Raw genomic sequence first — 20,676 nt, forward strand, 5'->3', positions numbered from 1 at the left:
GTTGAGTCTGTGGATGGGAAACCCATGGATACAGAGGACTGACTGTATTTTCTGCCCCGGCCTCAGCCCTAAAACCAGTCCTTTCTCCATGGAGCCTATTTCCCCCCTCCTTTTCTTTTCTTTCTTTCTCTGTCTCTCTTTCTTTCCTTCAATTTTTTTTGGGGGGGCACTAGTGTATAGAAATGAAAGTCAGGTGTGATTTGCTGTCTCCCCCTCAATGTTTGGGTGTAGCTTTAACACCTGTTGGCCAGCGAGAATGTTCTGTCTCTCCCACAGAGTGGGGAGGCGGTGTGTGACCTGTCGTGAAGTATTTCACTTCACGTTTTGTTTCATTCCCATTTACATGGTATATGAACTTGACATTTTGCTCCCAGATGGTTTGCTTTATCTCCTAGCACCTCTAGAATCAGATGGATTTGATTATATTTTTAAAAGGCGGTTCATTTGTGGTAGTGCGAGAGCACAATAGCTTTCTTCAGTCTGCTCAGGTGTGAGGAGACTCTCAGAAAACTAACTGGAATCCAGAGCTCAATGCATCTACAGAATCTTTAAAAAGGGAGTTTGTTCCTTCATATAAAATTGTCACTAATTAATTGTTTAAACTATATTTTGGTTTCATTGTTCTTAAACCCTGTGGTACGATGTTACACCTTTGGCAGATGTCTGAGAAATGTCCTTTTTCAGTGGAGGTCACCAGCCTTGGGATCGCAATTGCACTGAAGCAGACAGTATTTATTGTATTGTAACATTACTTTCATCATAAAATATATTCATTTTAGACCTGGGAGGAATCTATAAAAACTATCTTCAAACTGAATCATCTTAATACTGAGTCAAATGACTTATCTAAGCTGATTTATTTATGTAGCTGACCAACTGCAACTGGAACTCAAGTGTAGGGTGCAGATTCCATCCAGAAAAAAAAAAAGTTTAACTACTTCAAGAATTTATAAATATGTACATATATTATACATAAAATTACAGAGAGATGAAGCTTTGATTCAGCAGAGCATTTTGGTGGCTGAGGGTATGACCATCCAAATTTCATTTTCTATTTTTACGTGAAACTCTTTGTAAATAGAACCAAGACATTTTGAAAAGAAATTCATCTCTGCTTTGAATGAAATATATAAGAAGACATTAACTTATATAAAGGAAACTAAAATGCATAGCTAACGAGGCTCCTTTTGATGGTTCACTAAGAATATATCCCTTTGGATGATATTAAAAGTGAAAATAAATGTTTGTAAAGAAAGCCATTGACATGATTGTGTTCACCCTTCCTAGCCATCAGCCAGGAACTTTGTGTCTTGTAATTCCGTTTCTCATTCCTCCCTCTTTTCTCTTTTGGAGTCACAGGATTGGTAACAAAGAGAGACACCATGGAAGAGGGCCCACCAGATGTGAAGGGAAGAGAGATGTCGTGTCTGCTTTTTAATTTTGGGGAGCAGACTTTCTCAATCCCTGGGCTACCGGAAAGAGAAAGGGCATTGCATCCCTCATATAAAGATGAGTGGTGGGTACTTTGGCCTATATGGAGCTTCCAAAATCAGCCCACCACAAGCCTCCTTTGTCTTCCAGGTGTCCCAAGCTTTGAGAGACAGGACAGGAAATGCAGCCTCATTTGAGTATAAAGAGAGAATCTCACTCTGTATTGTTGATCAGCATTTTACAGAAGACATAAAAACCTGGTTCCTAAGAGCTGTTTCTCTTGGCTTCAGCGTCAGTGACTCAAAAGCAGGAATCACTGCGAGCTCCAGGAGGTGAGCGAGGGGTCACTGCTGCGTGAGAACCCGTGTTCACAGGCCCACCCACCTCCCGTGGCTGCCCTGGCTGCTGGGGGGTGCATCGGCCCACGTCTGAGTGCTGGGGAGCCCGTAGCTTCATTTTTAGAGGGCAAAGTGTCATCAAAAATGTCAAAAACTCAGCTTCAGTCATTTATCGTTTATGCATCCATTGTGTTTGGGACCATGAGCAAACACAGCTGACAAAGAAAATTGGAGTGAAAGGAAGGGGATATATTTACATTTTCTTTCAGTTGTTGCTTTTGCTGAGTATTGAAACTGCTTGTTTAGTAGGAGACTTAATAGTTGCATTTGGTAGCAATAAGGTTTTTCAGTGCCCTTTAAATTTTTTTATTAGTATTTTAAGTAATTGGCATGAACCCCAGTACTGGAAAGGAGCTAATATTCCTGATTCCTTTAAAAACTATATTTGGGCACAACCAAAAGGGTGAATTGTAGATTCCTAACATTGGAGCGAATCTTATTTGGCAACCCATTGACCCTATAGTTCTTTTTTGAGAAGAACTTTATTGCCTCATCTCGGATAATAATCTGATTAGCTCTAACCATTTTATTCAGCTGAATAACACATAGCGAAAAACAAATAGTAGAAGAAAAGTGTAACATGAGTTTGAGCAAATATCTGATTCTTAAATAAATTATTCCCAAATAATGCAGTGGTACATGTAGCCCCAGGCCAGGTTTTATGAAATTTTGGCAGAAGTAGAACAGAAGGACCTGGCCTAGTTGTCAAGGACTTGTGTCCAAGTCTGCCCTCCCTTCCTTCCTTCCTTCCTTCCTTCCTTCCATTCAGCCATTTGCATTTATTTAGGTAAATCCTTCTACGTACACACCCAGCACTGTTATCTGTGCTGCAAAGACTCCCGTAATTAGACAAAATACTCCCTCATCGAGCTTCAGTTCTGGTCCCTAGCGCTCACGCAGACAGTGCTGCGGGGGTGTGGCAGGTCGAAACACTCAAAGACTCTACTCCAGCACCATTCAACATTTCCTAATGTCCTCCACTCCCTTTGAGAAGAGGGGGAAGGTTCTTTCATTCCCAACTCTGGTTGCCGGCAAAGGGATTTTCCCATCTGCCTTTTAAACTGGTCCAAGGGCTTGTTATTCTGGAATAACTCCATTTTCTTGTCCTGCTTACAATCTGGGAGAGAACTGTTCAAATCATATGGGAGGTGGTTCTTTAAAAGCCCCCAGCTAACATGAAGAGAAAAAAAAACAGGAGATTTACAATCCGAAGCCAGACTTAATAATACATAACAAATTGCAGCATTTGGGAATCTCCCTGGGTACTGTTCCTAAGGGTTCCAAGTGTCTAATTGAAATTTCTTTGGGGACAGTAGTATTCATTCACTTAGGCGTTATATTTATATTTCAGTGCAAAGGAAGGAAGTCAAAGGGCTAATAGAGCAAGCAAGCAGAATGACTGCTTTTCAGCTGCAGGCCGAGAAGAGCCAGCAATTCTCAGAGGAGTGCTTATCCCAGAGACAGCTTGCTTACGCATCCTCCGGGGACTGTGGGTGGAGGGCAGAGATGTGACTGACAGCTGTTCCTCCCTAGACTGAGAGAGAATGCAGGATCCCTGGGCTGCCTGTTTAATCAAACTGTCTGCAGTCTAGAGGATTAAAACACCTCGAGATGGAAAAGTATTCTGATCCAGATTTATTCTTAGGAAGGCTGTTGGTTTTACCCTGATAGTGAGCAGAGAATGTCTCAGTTCCAGGGCACTTAGCCGTCATGATTTTCAGACTACAGTTAACGAACACCTATTATTCTGGGCATATGTTAGCCGTTAAATTTGTGAAGGAACCAAAGTAAAAGTAACAATGTTACAATAATCCTCCTTGCAATTGATGATACAAGAATAGTAGATTAGCTTTAAATAGTCTATTCCACAGTCTATAATTCTTAACAGTTCACACTGTTGTTCTCTCGGGTATAGATGCAGCTTTTACCTACATACAGAGGAGTGCTTGCATTTAACCAGCTTAATGTTTTCAACGGCTTTATTGAGGTATAATTTACAAGTTGTAAAATTCTGCAGTTCAGAGTATACAGTTGCATGAATTTCAGTAAATTAGCAGAGTGTGGTATACTTCTCACCACAGTACAATTTTAGAACGTTTCTGTCATCCCCAAAGAATTACTGATGCGCCCTTTGCTCCCAGCTCCTTTCCCAGACAACTAGTTAATGGTTATAATTAACATTATAAAGGTTTGCGCTGGTCTCTTAAAGGGTGTACGTTTAGTTTCCTTGGATGTGGACTTTAGTCTGTGTTTTGAATATGGTAGATATTATTATCCTTACTTTGTAAGTGAGGAAATTGAAATTTAGAGAAGCCAGGAAATTTACCCAAGGTCCCAGAGCTGAGAAGCTGGAGGTTTTGAACTTTGTTTTGTCTGATTCCACAGTCCCTTTGCCCTGTGTTGCAGTTACTTCCAGTATGAATTTCAGCTGGATCTTAATAGGAGATTGACCAAAAATTAATCTTGTTATTTGTGTGTGTGTGTGTGTGTGTGTGTGTGTGTAGCATGTCATTTTTCTAATTTCTCAATTCTCTTATTGTTACCACGTACATAATAAGTGTGCATGTGCAGGGTGGGCAAAAGTAGGTTTATAGTTCTGAATATGCAAAACAGAGTTTATTATCATATTATTCATGTGTTAATTTTTGTATTATTGTATAATTATTGTATGAACTATAAGCCTACTTTTGCCCACCCCTGTATATTTATGTATACACATATACATAACATGTTTCTTTTTATTTTGGATTGTGTTGGGGTTAGATGGCTGACTGTTTACTGATGCTAACGTATGTAATGGTTATTTTCTTTCATATTAAAAAATTTATGTTACCCTCTCTTTTCTCATATGTACGAAAACATCTCAAAAATATTTTATTATTGAAAGATAAAATTGCTGATATTGAAATATAATATTATAATATTACATATTGACCAGTTAATTATTTATTTTAAAATTTTTATTTGGAGTTATTTGCATTATTCAGGGTTTTTTTTTTTAACTCTTAGTACCAATAATCACAGATCTAACAGCTGACATATCAGAATGGTGCTGAATTTTATCAATTTGGAGAGGGAAGGATTTTAATGAAATCTTGGATTCCACCTAATGACACACTGCGATAGTAATTAGTGTATGATAGTGAGAAATTCTTTGAAGCCGCCAAAATCTGAGTTTGAATCTCTGCTTTTTTTTCTCTTCTTCTTCTTTCTGACTCTCCACAAAAAGTGTAAACAGTTTATTTTCATTATGGGCGACAAGCATCATTATTTGAAGTTAATACATTTTTATTTCAGGAATTTCGCATGTTCTATCCTTACACTACCTTAGTTCCTCCTGAGTTTTCATCTTAATTCCTTTTAAAAATAATGTTTGTTATTTTTAACGTTCAATCCAGTTACTATGTTGGTCAGTCCTATAATCGTTGGGACTCAGTTTCTTCAAGCAATTGACATTAGGGCCACAGTTAAGGTCAGAGTGGATGGACCTGCCTGGTTTCTCAAGTTCAGACACCCTTTAAACATGGTTAAGTTCAAATCATATTCACTCTCTAAATAGTACAGATCTTCGGGATAAGTCAGGGGTGTCCAACCTTTTGGCGTCTCTGGGCCACCCTGGAAGAAGAAGAGTTGTCTTAGGCCACACATTAAGTACATTGTGACCCATAATCACACAAAAAAACATCTCATTGTTTTAAGCTGAGTTACTTTACGATTTTGTGTGGGACCACATTCAGAGCCGTCCTCAGCTGCATGTGGCCCACAGGCTGCAGGTTGGACACCCTCGGATACCTTCCAGTCCAGACATTCTGTTCTCAAGAAAAACCCTTGACATTCATATTCCAATCTCCTTTTCAGGCCATTCTGTCTTCTGTCCAATGTTTTTGGATGTTGATAGTCTCTTTTTAGATAAAGCAACGTCTTCAATATGTTCTTATTCTAAATATACATTCGTCTCCTCTGGTAATTCAGAACTTACTATGAAATAATTATTCTCCACCAATTTGATAGCACATTCATCAGGTTCAAGATTTGTTGCAACCCCTTCCTCTCCCACTGACTCTTCAATAGGGGAGGCAGATCCATCATCATCCAAGTATTTACATCTATGAATATCAAGGCCTTTTTCTCAATCTTCACCAGCATTCATCTGTTTCAAGGATTCCTTGAGGTGGTATTCATACTTCAGTTTTTTTAAGGTAGTTGAAAAATTCTCTTGTCACTGCTTGCTCAAAGATTAAAAATTTCCCCAAGGTAATGGTTTTCTTCCATTCTCTGATTCTAAAAATGGGAAGTGAGGTCTTCTATCTTTAAATTGTTTCTTATTTATTGGTAACCTTGTGTTTTTCCTTCCTTTCTTGTCTTCTTGTTCTTCCTAGTGGCTTATATTTCCTCTTTTTATGTTTCTTTTCCTTGAATCTTTCACAAAGAGCTTTTAAAGTCAGTGGTCTTGGCTCTAAAGATGAGCCACCGGATAAATCTCCTGCTTAAACACTTTCACATGAATGAGCAAATTTTCTAATAGGATTTCTTTGCTTTCATTAAGGCAAGTAAGGAACACACTGAGTTTTAAATAAGCTGCTACCAGAGGAAGAGTTATCCCTTTGATTTTCCGGGGCCAAAGCTGAATCAGACGCTGGTAGGTAGTCCAGAGAATCCATTCCTGAGAGGTATTCTCCAAGCACCTGTCAGAATTGTTATTCGTCACTTGTCTTTTGCTTTCATCAAATTTCCATCCACATCAGCAGAGGACTTGTACCAAGTGCTAGCTCAGTAGGGGCCACCTTCCACCCAGGCCTCCGAGGTCTGCATCCGGAAAGCCCCCAACCTGAGCCCTCCAACAGGTAGCCTCCGCCCACCCATCCACCTGTGCAGCAGAGAAGATAAATTTTGGGCTTTCTTAGTCACCACATCAGTGTCTTTCAGCGGATCCTGTCGTGTCCCCTTCCTCTCCGTCATTTAATGCACAGTAGGTCTGACAGATGGCAGTTACTTCCTTAAACAAGCTCTCGATAGGAAGTCAGTTTTATCTTTTGGATCCCGTAGTTGTATACATTTTCTATAAAACACAGCTTCCCAAAATTCAATACTGACTGTGTTATTTTGGGGTCAATCTAACTGATGGGAGGAGGAAATCCAAATGAACACGAAGGATCAACCACAGCCAAAGTTCATCTCTCATTCCTGTGAAGTCAGAAATCAGTAATGCCGATGACCAGGTCCATACCCTCCAGGTGGGGACTGTGGGGATAAGGTTTCTCTCACCTGCAGGCCCCACGCTGCCTTGAATGCATCATTGCCGGCATCCCCCGACTCGCTAGGGAAAGAGAGCACAGAGCAGGACTATTTCTTTTGCAGACTCTCCGGTGGTTAATGGCACACATCACTTTTGCTGCACTTGGTGGACAAGAACTCGACACATGGCCTGCACTAGATGCATTGGGAGCAGGGAATGGTAGTTCCTGGTGGGAAGCTGCTTTCTAGGAGCGGCTCTGTACCATGGAAAGAGAAACACTGATTTGATGGATGGTAGATTCTCCCTCAAGCTAAGTCTCTAGGCAGAAAATTAGACAAGAATCTGACCCTGAAACTTACTGGAGTCTTGAACCTTGGGTCAGTTAGCTATTGGGAGAGGCGGTGGTGAACAACTTGATTTTTTCACTTTAAAATATGATCCTAATGATCTGTTTTCACAAGTTTTCTGGCCTACAATTATTTAAATAAAAAGCAAAAGAGCTTTGGGAAGGGACAGCTCTAGCAGGTCCTTCTCACTCCCTGCAAGCTCTCAGCAGAACCCCCAGGGATCAAGAGTGGACACTGGAGTAGATTAACTCAGGACTCCTTCCTCTGTCAACGTTCTCTGATTTAAGGTTTTTATTCCCTCCCCATTCTCTTTTATTAATGAATGCTTATTTAAATGATCACTGTAGAAAGTCTACAGCAGAAAATGAAGATTTGCAGCCCAAAGACTTTTTTTTTTTTTTTAATTTGGACCGCACTTCTTTCGAATTGTACTTTTTTAGCCATGATTTACAAATCAGTAAAAAAAAAAATCTAGATTTCAGGTTTTTCTAGAAAAATTGCAAGCTCTGGCACCATGAGCTCCACCTCCTTGAGTGGCAGAAATCTACTGGTTCTGGATACCAGCTGCCCTGTCAGCCTGTCTTCCCTTTCTCTGCAGAGACCTGCCACCCTCAGTGTCCTCGGCACTGGCGGGCTTAGCCGCTGTTTGTGTTGACTGCTTAGCTTCTGTGAGTCATTTGTATGTATGAAATATGATCTCGTGGAAAACCGTGTGACCTCTTTGAAACTTTTATCTTTCTCAGGCCAGCAGATAATTATTAAAAAACTTATGAGCTAGAATAAATTGAATCTCCATGTTCAATTGTTCTTCAACCTTTTTTTTTTTTTTTGATAGAAAGTTCTGCTGCATGGTCCTCCGTTTTTGGAAGACATTTATTTATTAAATGAATTTTCCATAATAATTATCCCCTACTGCCTGTGCGAGTCCCCATAGCCTTCTGGCTTATAGGATTTTAGGCTTCTGTTCTGAATTAATTTAAGGAGTGATTTTCTCCTGCCAGACAAAGGGTCTGCATAGCAACACTATATGTGACAAAAGATGTAATGGTACTTTTTAAAAAATGGCAATCTCTTTCTCAGAGTTGTAGCTAATAATGTATTTCTGAGGATGTGTAGTAAAACTTTGACATATGTCACGGTTGTCAAAGTCAGCATTAACACAAAATAATAAGTTATTTAATACAGGATTCAACTTTATTATTTTTTCAAGTAAGCTGTCTATCACCAAGTTCTGAAGTGGGTTTCTTTAAAGTCTCCCTGTCTCCAGAGAAAAGGGGGGAAAGGCGGCGTGTCCCTGGACAGGATCTATGACTCATTATGTCAATCAAACCCCACTTCAGAAGGGAATAAAGAGATTCGTATCTCAAAGCTGTGCATAACAACTCCCTGGCTTTTCATTTCATATTTATGAGTTGGTTTACTTTGAAGTGTTTATCAGCCAATGCGCAGAAACATGAGGGAGCCTTGCCGGAAACCACACTCATGCGTCTAATCTGAAACGCTTGCTGAGCAGACTAGCTCATCGGTGCGTGCCATGGAAAAGTAAATACATAAATAAACTTTTTGTTACTGGAGGTCTTGGAGCCATGTCTTTATATGAGCTATAAAAAAAGAATAAATGGTGCTGAACATTTAGAAATCAGTGTAACCCAGGAAACCTGGTTCTGTGATGTGCAAAATTAAGGGAGGGATAGAAAATTCCTTAAATAAAACCATGTAAAATGCAGAGGAATAAAAACACAGAGATATTTACATTTACATCGCCTATGGCCTAAGTCTCTGGGTCTTAGTGGCCATTCACAATGGCAGTGAGTAGTACTAGGTGTGTTTTCCTTTTTTTATTTTATTTTTTAAATATGTAATTCTCAGAATGATTCAGGAGATGTTGAAACCATTAAATAAAAAGCTGTTTTGCATTTTTTTTGTCTGGATTTTTAGATATATTACAAACAGGTAGAAGGAAAAGTCAGGGAAGACGAGGAAGGGGAATATGTAAAGTAAAATAAAACATACGTTCTTTATAAATGAAACTGGTATGTAATTTTTCATTTTTAATCTCCCTGTGTATCTTTGTTTAATTAATTCAACAAATGCTTATTGAGCAGCTACTACACTAGATCCTGGTTTCACAAGGGTAATAATCAGCCAGAGTCGTCGAAGGGGATCGATCTAGTGTGTCACAGGTGGCTGACAAACCAACAAGTCAATGTCAAGTTCGCATAGTGTTATTTACTTGACCAAGGGATGCTTAATTCTGTACTTCCTTATATTTTATCCCATTGTTTGTGCTCATTTATTTATGTAGCAAAAGGGTGTTTCAAGAAATAAGCCTAATTCACTTTGACAATCTACAAATTACTTCATTCATTTGAAAAGTGGGGAGAAAGTAAAATCTAGCAGTTCATAAGCCATCCTCTTATAAAAAAGTTACTTTGCTGTTTTGCACCCCCCACCCTTTTTAGCAGATTTTTCAAAGAGCCTCCCACCACCCAGCCCCCATTCCAGTCTCCTAGTTGGGAAGAGGGCTCTGATACCAAGTCTCTCGTGAGAACTCCTGCGTGACCTCAGTGGTTTAAAACCAAGTCTTTAAACTCAACTAGAGAGCATGGCCTGTGGGAGACCCCCCTGGCTTTGGAGCCAAAAGGAGAAATGCATGCGCGTGAATCCAGGCTCTCCCACCTAACTCTCCTTGTGACCTTAGGGCTCTTATTTCTTCCTCTTGAGCCTAATGGCTTCTTCCCAGTTTTGTTCTGTCTGAGGATTATACGAGATTTTGTGTGTAAAGTGTTTGTAACCCAGCCTCGACACATACTGTACGGACAATAAATATTAAGCCATTAGTGTTTGGTAAATGAATGACTGACGGATGCCAACTCTTCCTGATCCCATGTTTTAACTTTAAACAGAAACTGAGGGTTCAGGGAATTAGGGGCTCACCCAAGGTCATGGTCACCACTCATAATCGTGTTTTCTAGAGAACAGAGAAACATAATTACCTTCCCCCTGCACCTGCCTTCTCATCCCCACCCATGTAAGTGCAGTAGAAATTAAATTTATAAGGAATAAGATACGATATTGTAACTGTATATTTATATGTTTAGCTCACTTGTAGTCAGTCCCCAGTAGCAGAGCCATAGCTTTTCCACCCTTGGTTCTTTGCGCACATTTTTGTCTTTTTGTAGAACTGAATTGAATTAATCGGTTTGAGACGTGAATGGTGAGTGCCTTAGGTCTGTGTGAGCCGTATAATGGCAACGATTCTTGGGAAGACTTAGGTGCAAAGCAGAAAACCGGCCGGCTATGCAGGAGCGTCAACCAAAGCCTCTGTGGCGTGTGTTCCCGATAATGCTGATGGATAGGTATTCTGAAAGGACTATTTTGATTTTCTTATCCAACTGGAGATTGAGCACAGAGCACACAAGAGAAAGTGATTTGGAGCCAATTCTGAGAGACAGGAAATTGAAGCAAGAAATAAGTGTTTGAAATAATCTGTTGCTGATCTCTAAACAACTTGAATTAATGAGGCTCCTAACCCCTTGTGACATGGGCACATCGGACTTGAGGCTGAGAGGCAGCAATTTCCCTGGCGGTCCCTTCACAGGCCCAGAGGGAGCAGACAGAATCAATGTCCCCCTTGAAAGCGAAGCGCCCTGAATAAGGGAAAGGTTGTCTCTCACAGGAAGGCTCAGCAAGTGTCAGGTAGCGCAACTGCTTTTCATACAGCACCTGGAAAACCTCAGCAAGACGTGTCTCCACAGAGGACACTTAAGTGTCACAGTGGATTCCGTTCCCTGTCATTCCAGAGAAGTAGCAGGTTTGCTGGGGGAAGTTGGCTTTCCAAGAAGGACGCAATCTACTAGGAGTGACCTCTGATTTAAAAAAAAATGGCAGAGACATGGGTCTGACTTCTCTGCTCCATCAGAGGGATACTTTGTGACTTTGGAAAGCCCAGGGACCTCCCTGTTTCGCTGCTTGTGGAGGGAGGTAATTTTTGCAGTTTCCAAGGACCATGTTGATTCCTAAGGCAGTTTGCTTTGAAAATCTTCTGTAAGCGTGCTCTCTGAACACCAAGGAGGAGAGACAGACGATAGACTCACCGGATTCCAAGAGATATTGGGGGACAATGAAGAAGGGCCAAGGAATGTGTCTGTGATGACTAAAAGGTCGTCCCGCTAATTAGATGAGGCAGGATGATATTAGCAGGGGGTGGCCTTTGCCAGAACACCTGAAAACAGACACCAGGCACCTTTCCTGAGCCTCTAAAGCAACCAGGTGGCCCAAGCCTTGGAGGAGTATTTGGGGAAGATGTCCTCTCTGCATTCCAGGTGATAACACTCTCAGGACGCAATCTGCATTTCTCGTTAAAATCCTTGGAGGAGGCTGGCGGGTTGATCCCTTGTTACCGGGCCTTCCGTCCAGGTCAGGATTTCATGGAGGAGGTGGGGCTGCACCGTGACCTTCGTGGGCCCCCGAGGCACTTCCACCTTCGCCTGCCCCCTCCTCCCCCCAGAATATTTAAAATTACATTTTACAACTGACTTGTATAAAGACAAATATATCACTATTATAAATTAAACATTTTCCCCACACTGAAAGTCTACTTTTTTCTGATTTTAAAAGAAATTGAACCATTTTGTGTTGCCCTCAAAGTATGGTGGGCCCCACAGTCTCTGAGCACACAGCGCATCTCTCCGGCGCTGACTGGGTAAGGTGGCCCTGATCCCATCGACACCGACTTTTCTTTCTGTTGTTGTGTTCACTCGTGAATCTAAAAATGTGAATTGCAGTGCTTTGAGATAAAGACCTCCTGTCTTAAAGAGGATACCTCCACCTGACGAAAAGTAGAAGTCTGTGACATCCTATGTCATTTCTGTGGATTTGGAATTCATAGTTAAAATTCACACTTAAGGAATGCTTTGGTCCACAGGTAACAACACACATCACCGTAACTGCTCTGTTCCGCCCCTGACATAAGAATGATTCTTTCTAAGGACAGTGTTTTTACATTGCATTTAATATTGTCTCATTTTTGAAAACTGAATCTAGTCCCCATAATTTAATTTTCTTCCGTGTGAATCAAGGCAGCCCTAGTGAATGATGAATGAGCTCAGTGTTAATGTCTGCATTGCAATAAATTTGTTCCCAGAAGTTTCTGGAGTTTATTAAATTTCAAGTAGTTCCTTAATTCTGCTTCCTATTGTACTAAACTGTCCGGCCCCTGCATTGTCTCAGTCTTTTGGATGTCAGCTGCATTCCCGCCACTCTCCCCTCAGCCTGCATAGCACCTCCTGCCCCTCCTCAGTTGGAGGCAAAATCCCCAATCGACTCCCACCGTCTGCACCCACATGCTCTGCCTTCCTGCCTATTATGGGCATGGATAACTTTTTCTCTACAGCCTTGTGAACAAGTGTGTCATTATTTTATGGATGAGGAGGCTGCAGATTGGGAGCGGGGGAGGGAGCCAATTAACTTGCATGAGAGCAAACCGTATGTGGTGGAGTAGGGATGCAAACTCTGGGTTTCTTGCTCCTGAAGTATTCCTAGCCACGGGGATAGTCTTTCTCCTGTCCAAGGAAAGTGCATGGGCTTCCTGGCAGTATATTCATCCTGTGGTGATTTGGTTGCGTTTACTTAAAAAAAAAAGAATTTTTAAGAGCAGTTTTAGGTTCGTGGCAAAATTGAGAGGAAGGTACAGAGAATCCCTGTGTACCCCCTTCTTGCCACACGCACAGCCTCCCCCATCATCAACATTCCCCACTACAGTGATAAATATTCGTTACAACTGATGAGCCTACCCTGACACCTTATAATCACCCAAAGTCCATGATGGGCATTAAGATTCATTCGTGGTGCCCCACATTCTGTGGGTTCTGTGGGAGAAATGTATGATGACATGTACCCATCATTATAATATCAGACAAAGTATTTTCACTGCCCTAAAAATCCTCTGTGCCCCGCTTGGTCTTCTCCCCGGCCTAACTCCTGTCCACCACTGACCTTTTTACGTCTCCACACTTTTGAATTTTCCAGAACGTCATATAGTTGGAATTGTATGGTATATAGCCTTTTCAGGTTGGCTTCTTTCACTAAGTAATATGCATTTAAGGTCCCTCCACATCTTTTCATGGTTTCATAGCTCATTTCTTTTTAATGCTGAATAATATTCCATTGTCTAAATGAACCACAGTTTACTTATTCATTGGTTGCATTTCCTTTTGCTTCATAACTTCATTCCTGATTAACTGGAACTTAAAGAGACATGCAATTAAAGGCATTTATCTGTAGTATAATTGTATAAACGTGAAAATTTTGAATGCCATGACTTAACAGAAAAATTATGATATCGCAACTAGTTCAAGGTATGAAATAGAGATGATCTGGACCAAGGTTTCAATTTTTAAATTATTTTAAATTTTAGAAAAAAAGCTTTAAGTCACAGAAAAGTACAGAGAATAAAGGACATAATACTCATCACTCGATCACTTGTAATTAATGTGTTAATATTTTGTTACATTTATTTCAGGACCCCCCCCCCCCCGATTGCTTTCTTCTCTGTGTATCTCAAGAATTAATTGCTGCTAGAATTTGGTGTGTATCTTTCCAGCCCAAATTTATCCCATTAATATAGGCGTCTGTATAAACAACATACAGCGCTCATTATATTTTTCTTAATGTGCTTTTGTAAATTGACATTTGAATTTTGAGGTCTCTGTTAAGACTAAGATTTATTTTTTTATTTTATTATTATTATTATTTTTATTCAGTTACAATTGTCTGCATTTTCTCCCCTTCCCTTCACCCCACCCCAGCCAGTCCCACCTCTACCCTCCCCCTTGATTTTGTTCTTGTGTCCTTTATAGTAGCTCCTATAGACCCCTCTCCCCACTATCCCCTCCCCACTCCCCTCTGGCTATTGTTACATTGTTCTTCATTTCAATGTCTCTGGTTATATTTTGTTTGCTTTTTTCTTTTGTTGATTATGTTTACTTTTAATAATTCTCTACTCATGAAATTGTCCCTTTGTGGCTAAGTGTGGTCAGTGCTAAAGGTTTGTAGATCTTACTGGTTTCTCAGGAGACTCACTTCTTTCACAATAGGAAGTGTATGACCTACATTACTTAACACAGTCATATAACTTTGGTGACAGTTTTGAGTGGATAGTACAAAGATCTTGGTTTTAAAAAGTCATCAGTTGGTGCCTCGAGATATGCTGGAATCCTTGTAAAGCTGCTGTCTCCATTACAGTCCATCAGGTGGTGAAAGCAATGCTTGTAAGGCCCTTGGTTGATGGCTGTAACTACATCGGGATCGATACATTTTAGTGACAAGTTAGTCTCCGGTATTGCTGAAGCTGATCAGTTACAGCATCGCTCACCCCATGAACGCAGTAGTGCTGATGGTGGCGTATTATTTCAGCTGTGATGACACAGGATTCTTTTACCCCACTGAGCAAGCGTCTGTATTCTATTCCTGAATTTCTTTTTGACATTGAGTTTATGTGACTCAACAACTCTCTGTAAGTCAACAGCTGCCAGATGCTAACGTAATTAAGGCTTTCCGTGTATTTGTAACCTGCAACATGTGTTTAGAACACAGGAAGCAAGATGGGAGATGAAGAAAAGGCAAACTCTACTCAGTTTCAATGATTCTCTCCCCTTTGAACGGATGCTAACAGGCACTGGGAAACTACAGTCTTGCCATTTTCTGCACACTCGATGGCTGGATGCTTAGCATGGTTTTACACAAGTATCTAAACCCTAACAGTAATTGGTGATAAAGCAGTTGATTTAAGGAATTGATTTACAAACAAGAATATATTATTAATATTTCTCCCAGAATATTTTTGGCTACAGTGTAGACTCTGATTAGTTACTGAAACAAAGTATCCGCTATACATGCATTTACCTGGTGACAGACTGTGAGCCATCCATCTCACTAGTTGTCAGCATATAAATGAGTTCCTTAACTGCTGAGATCTACAATAATCCTTCAGTGATGGGAGAGTCAAAATGTTTTCCAAACACCAAGCACGTGATGGAGACCGGGACCACCACGAGTGCTGAGAATGCAGATGGTGTGAGCCTTTGCCACAATGCCCGTTGATGTCAGTAGCGTCTCCGCTGACTCTCAAGTATGTGTTGTGTTACTTTGAGAAAGTAAGATATTACCTCACTTAATGGAATAAACATTAAATATATCTAACCATGTGCAGCTTAACTGAAAAAAGTATTTCGTGTGTGTGGTGGTAGAAAAACATTGAAAATGGAGTCATGTCCATCGTGTAGTTCTGCACTTACTTGTGATAGTATTTACCTAATAATAGTAGTACTAGTAATAGCTGATATTTATTGTCTTTCTACTTTGTTCTGGAATGTTCTAAATATATATAAGCAATTATATATATAAACAACATATATATATATATATATATAAACAATAAGTAGTTGTCACAGTAAGTCCCCGAAAGCTAAGACAAAACAAAGAAAGAAGAAAAATGAGCTAAAGACAACACCTAAAGACAGACTTGCAAAATCACAGTAGGTCTTCATTGAGGGCAAGGGCTGCTATCAGAGGTGCAATTACGTGATTGGACCTTAGGTTTTGAGCAAGAAAGAGGACATAATACTTACATTCCTACATAAAGCAAGAAATTTGAAAAGAGGTAAGTGGTTAATAGTACCCTGGTCTTAGACAGAAGCAAATACCGAACTTTCAGGAGACCAGAAGCCTCAATTTTTAGGCCCCTATGATTTTTGAAAATTAAAATAAATGAATCTCAACTAAAATTAAATATAATTAAGTACATAAAGAAACACACCATAATTAAGCACAAACAAATCAACAAACACCTGATTTTGATCTTTATAGTCCTAAAACATTAGATTTTGTCAGATACATACTCTCAACTATGAATAATACACAAATTTGCAAGTAAGACTATAATAGAGACACTGAACAGAAACTTAACTATTAAAGGCTCTAATAGTTTTATAAAGGAAATGCATAATTGTTAAAATTTTAAAAAGAACATTCAGTAAATATAAGATCAGGCACGATTAAAGAAAGAATTAGTCAACTGAAAAAATAACCAAAAGAAATTAGCAAGAGACAATATAGAGAAAAAAGAGATTTAAAATATAATAGAGACATGTAGAAAAAAGGATAGTATTTAGCTTAATTAGTGGGAAAAAGAATACAGAAGTATTTAAGAGGCAATGGCTGAGAAATATTTAGAATACAGAAATTATGAATTCACAGAAATTGGAGAAACGGTATATATCAAGCATGGCATTAAGGAACATATTTTAAATACAAATACGTGGAGACGTTTACCATAAAGGAGTGGAAAAGATGCATAAATGAGTGGAAAAGGAGACAGAGGAGGAGGAGAAGAAAAACTGGTGAAAGTAAAGGGAGAGAGAAAAAGCATAATTAGTTACAACTTTAACTGTTTCTTCAGTAACTGGAAGAACTAGACCCAAGATATCAGTAAGGATTTGGAGAAAAACATTGTTAATCACCTTGACTAATAGACATTATAGAGTACTACATACTACGTTAGAATATACTCTATTTTTCAATGTAATATGCATCAACATATACTGTATTCTAAATATAGTGTTTAAGGGTCAATAAATTCCAAGAGGAAATCCTGAAGAGTTTCTTCTTTGTCCACCAGTGCTTGAGTAAGCAATCGGTAACAGTAAGAAATCCACACAAGCTCCAGGCATGGAAATAAAATTACCCACTTCCGAGCAACTCCCGCGTCAGAGAAGTGTGGGAGAAACTGGAAAACGTGCGGATTTGAATAGGAATCAATGTACAACACATCCAAATGCCTGCCCCACTAGGAAGTCCTCAGTGAGCTACTCTAGTAGCCGTTCTTGGATGTAGGGCAGCCGCCAGGCTACTGCAGCTACCTCACTCTTGCCCTTTTTATTTTTTCTGATCAAAAATATTGTTTGGAAAGGCAGAGTCTCACATGATAGATGCACACCACTGTAACGTTCTTACGTAGGAGAAGTGATTCGTGTAGTGTTTAATGCTGCAACTGAGTTTAAATATTGCTGGAACTTGTATCAGCAGCAAAGAGTCTCCAGGTAGGTAGGCGACTGGGCGCTTCATTTCTTTTTATGCTCTGGCAGCTGTTTGGCAGGACCTTTTGATGTTTCTGCTTTGCAGTTTCCCAAATTGGGCTTTGTTCAGGCTGGAACTGGGAAAATGCCACAGTATCAGAGGGGAAGGCCATGTTCACCTTCCTCTTTGAAGTATAAAGCTTATAAAGAAACCCAGGGCATCGGGAACTCTCCCATCTGCACTTGCGATTTGGGTGTTTTCTTGGTTTGGAAATGTGTTTATTTGCATTGGAATGATTTTAGTTACAAATTGTAAAAAGTTGTTACATATCCTACATTCAGACAGAGAAGAGTCGTTGAGGAACACGTATAAAGGACCCATGGACAAAGGCAAAGGGGGGGTAGGATGGAGGGTGGGGCGGGGAAAGTGGCGGCAGGAAAATGGAGACACCTGTACTTGAACAACAATAAAAAATAAAAATTAAAAAAAGGCGAAGGAAAAAATAAAATAAAAATAAAAATTTAGAAGTACCAAAACATTAACATTTTGGGTGCTACACAGAAAAGAACATTGTGATTCTTAAAGTGTGCTTTTGAAATACAAATATTTGACTTAAATTTTTATTAATGATAATACATGTACACCTCCTCTGTAGTTTTAAGCCACGGGATTTTTTTTTTGTGAACAGTTTTGTCAACATTTGGAAAAATATCTGAATATGTAAAATCAGATGAACTTTAGAAGAGCATTAAGAGAGAATTTATGTGAATAATTTTAGTATACGCAGCATAAAACATTAGAATTCATAAGTAGTTGCTTTTGGATTTCAAAATTATTGCATATACAAATATGTAGATTTTAGACTTGTATGAAAATAATATTTTAGATAATGTTGATAATTGTTTTGGACTGATTATTTTGTGTAGCTCATACATATTTATAATTGCTCAAAATTTAAATATAAGGTATTGATATTAAATATAAGAAACTAATTTGGTGATATGCTTTGAATAATCAAACAAAAATAAAAGTTATGTTTATCAATTATAATTACCACATTTTTCATGATGACTTTCTATTTTACAAAATTTTAAGGCACCTGGAGAAATTACTTTGATAAAAACAACTATAACATTATAGTTTACATCCTTTTTTAAATGCTTGTTAGAAAAATTTGGATATTTGATATTCATTTCTGACTTTAAAATGTAGACTGTAACATTTGCTAAGGAAAAGTGACCCCTGTTTATTTACAAGAGATTATTTTTCTTAGGATAAATGATCCTAGAAAAAGGCCACTTAAAAAAAAAAGAATCAGTGTTTAAAAAGAACCCATACTTCATATTAAATAGTAAAAGTAATTTATTGCAATTTATTTTGAAAAAATAAAATTTATTATCAAGTGTAATTTATTTTATGCTTAATACAATTTATTCTAATTATGCTATAATTATTTAAAAGAAAAAAGAATATCAATTTTGGGGGGCATAATATACATTTTATAGCAGAATTGTATGACTACATTATTCCATCTTTTACTTTAGATTTACATTTTGAAATATGACCACGGAGGATCATTTTTTTTCAATAAAATATATGATGTATGCATTATTTTTCCTAAGGACCTCTCATTAACCGTTTATTTGAATAATTATCATTCACCATTCATGTTGATATTTTTCTGGTTCTTGGTATGAGTGGGTTTTTTTAACTTTTATTGTATTCTGGCTATGTGAAGTATCATTTGAAACTTGGGATCTTACTTAAATCTTCTGTTTCAGCAGGCCTCCTGTGACACCAAGGCAGTGGGAGAAGTGAGACCCTGAGGCTTGACTGCATGGTGCAGGTGAAGCTCAGGTTCCTCACCTGGCCTGCTGACAAGGCGGGGGGTTGGGGAGGGGTGCTTTCAGACTCCCCAGCAGGACTCTGCAGGTACCAACCTGGTGGAGAGGGAGAAGGGACACCTCCTTATTGGTCACCAGGAATCCTTCTTTGGTGGTAGATTAGGTCTAACAGGTAGCCTCCTCCGACACCGGGTGGGGCTGGAAGTCCAGGATCCTCCCAGGGCCTCCAGGGACATCTTTGCCTGGGAGTCAGGGAAGGCTCGCTCCGGATGGATGAGGGTGAGGCTCTGGCTCACCACCTGGTCGTGGTCTTCTTTGCTTCCCCCCAGGTCTGTTAGTGGAATGAGGGGGATGGAGCTGTATTACACAGGACTTGACTTTGGGCTCATTTTGTCTGCTCCCATTGGCCTTTCCAATTTGCATATTTCTCCAGCAACAGGTCTGGGATATAAGAGGAAAAAAGACAATCCAAGGAACTCACCACTATGTTCTTCCTCAGGTCCCAGGACCCTAAGAGGTCTGACTTCTTCCCAACAACTTCTACACTCTTTTATGTGCGTTGTATACACACTGTTAAGGGTTTTTCGCTGTACTTAGTGGGAGGGGCAGAGAGAAGTGGAGAATTCCATCCTGGTCTAGAACCAGAAATCCATCACATTACCTTTTGAAGCATTCATCGTCATGCCAACATCCATTTCTATTTTCTCTTAATAGCTTGATTCTGTTAGATTTTGGTTATCTGTGGCCTTGCTTATGATCCCAGTGTATTTTAGCAGCATTTTTGTTGACTTCCTGGAAACCCACACCTTCACAAGCTTTGTAATTTAATCTCACATTAGCACTGTATTCCTTGCTATTATCAGCAGGTAATTGATGACATGGACGTTGATGTGTGGGTGACAGGAACACAAACAGTAGTAGTAATTGGGTGGGGATGGGTGGGGATGAATTTTATAAGTGACTGTTAGCAACTATATTCATGTTATAGCAACTTTTGCTTCCCTGTGTAACATTTCTTAAATTCAGAGGACTTACATAGTGAAGACTTAGCTAATAAAAGTATGCTATACTGTACTCCACCACTACTACAGTTAACTCCACCTTCCTGGCCTCAGAGTACAAAATCTGTTCAAATGCTGACATTTGCGGTGCTATTTGTATTCCCTGGTTTTACCCTGGCGTGAGAAGTCTGACTTAGCACCATATGTGCTTCTCCTAGTTAAAGGTTGTTTTGAAAGTGTGAGAAGTTGGTAACAACTTGGAAAATAACGCTATGACCACAATGCGCCGAGATGTCCTTCCTTAGAAATATTACAATTAGTCAGCCAAAGGATGACACTTGA

At 39.4% G+C, this 20,676-nt stretch overlaps 1 protein-coding gene and 1 pseudogene across 1 annotated transcript in view; one reads left to right on the plus strand and one right to left on the minus strand.

Annotated features, from left to right (window-relative positions):
* LOC139441028 (teneurin-2-like) overlaps window positions 1-20,676 on the plus strand; it is a 2,123,458-nt gene that overhangs the window by 2,098,265 nt on the left and 4,517 nt on the right. The gene's annotated exons all lie outside the window — the stretch shown is intronic.
* LOC112319451 (TATA box-binding protein-associated factor RNA polymerase I subunit D pseudogene) lies at window positions 5,665-6,490 on the minus strand (annotated as a pseudogene).

The sequence above is a fragment of the Desmodus rotundus genome, chromosome 6, assembly GCF_022682495.2.
Source record: "Desmodus rotundus isolate HL8 chromosome 6, HLdesRot8A.1, whole genome shotgun sequence".
NCBI classification, from domain to species: Eukaryota; Metazoa; Chordata; class Mammalia; order Chiroptera; family Phyllostomidae; genus Desmodus; species Desmodus rotundus.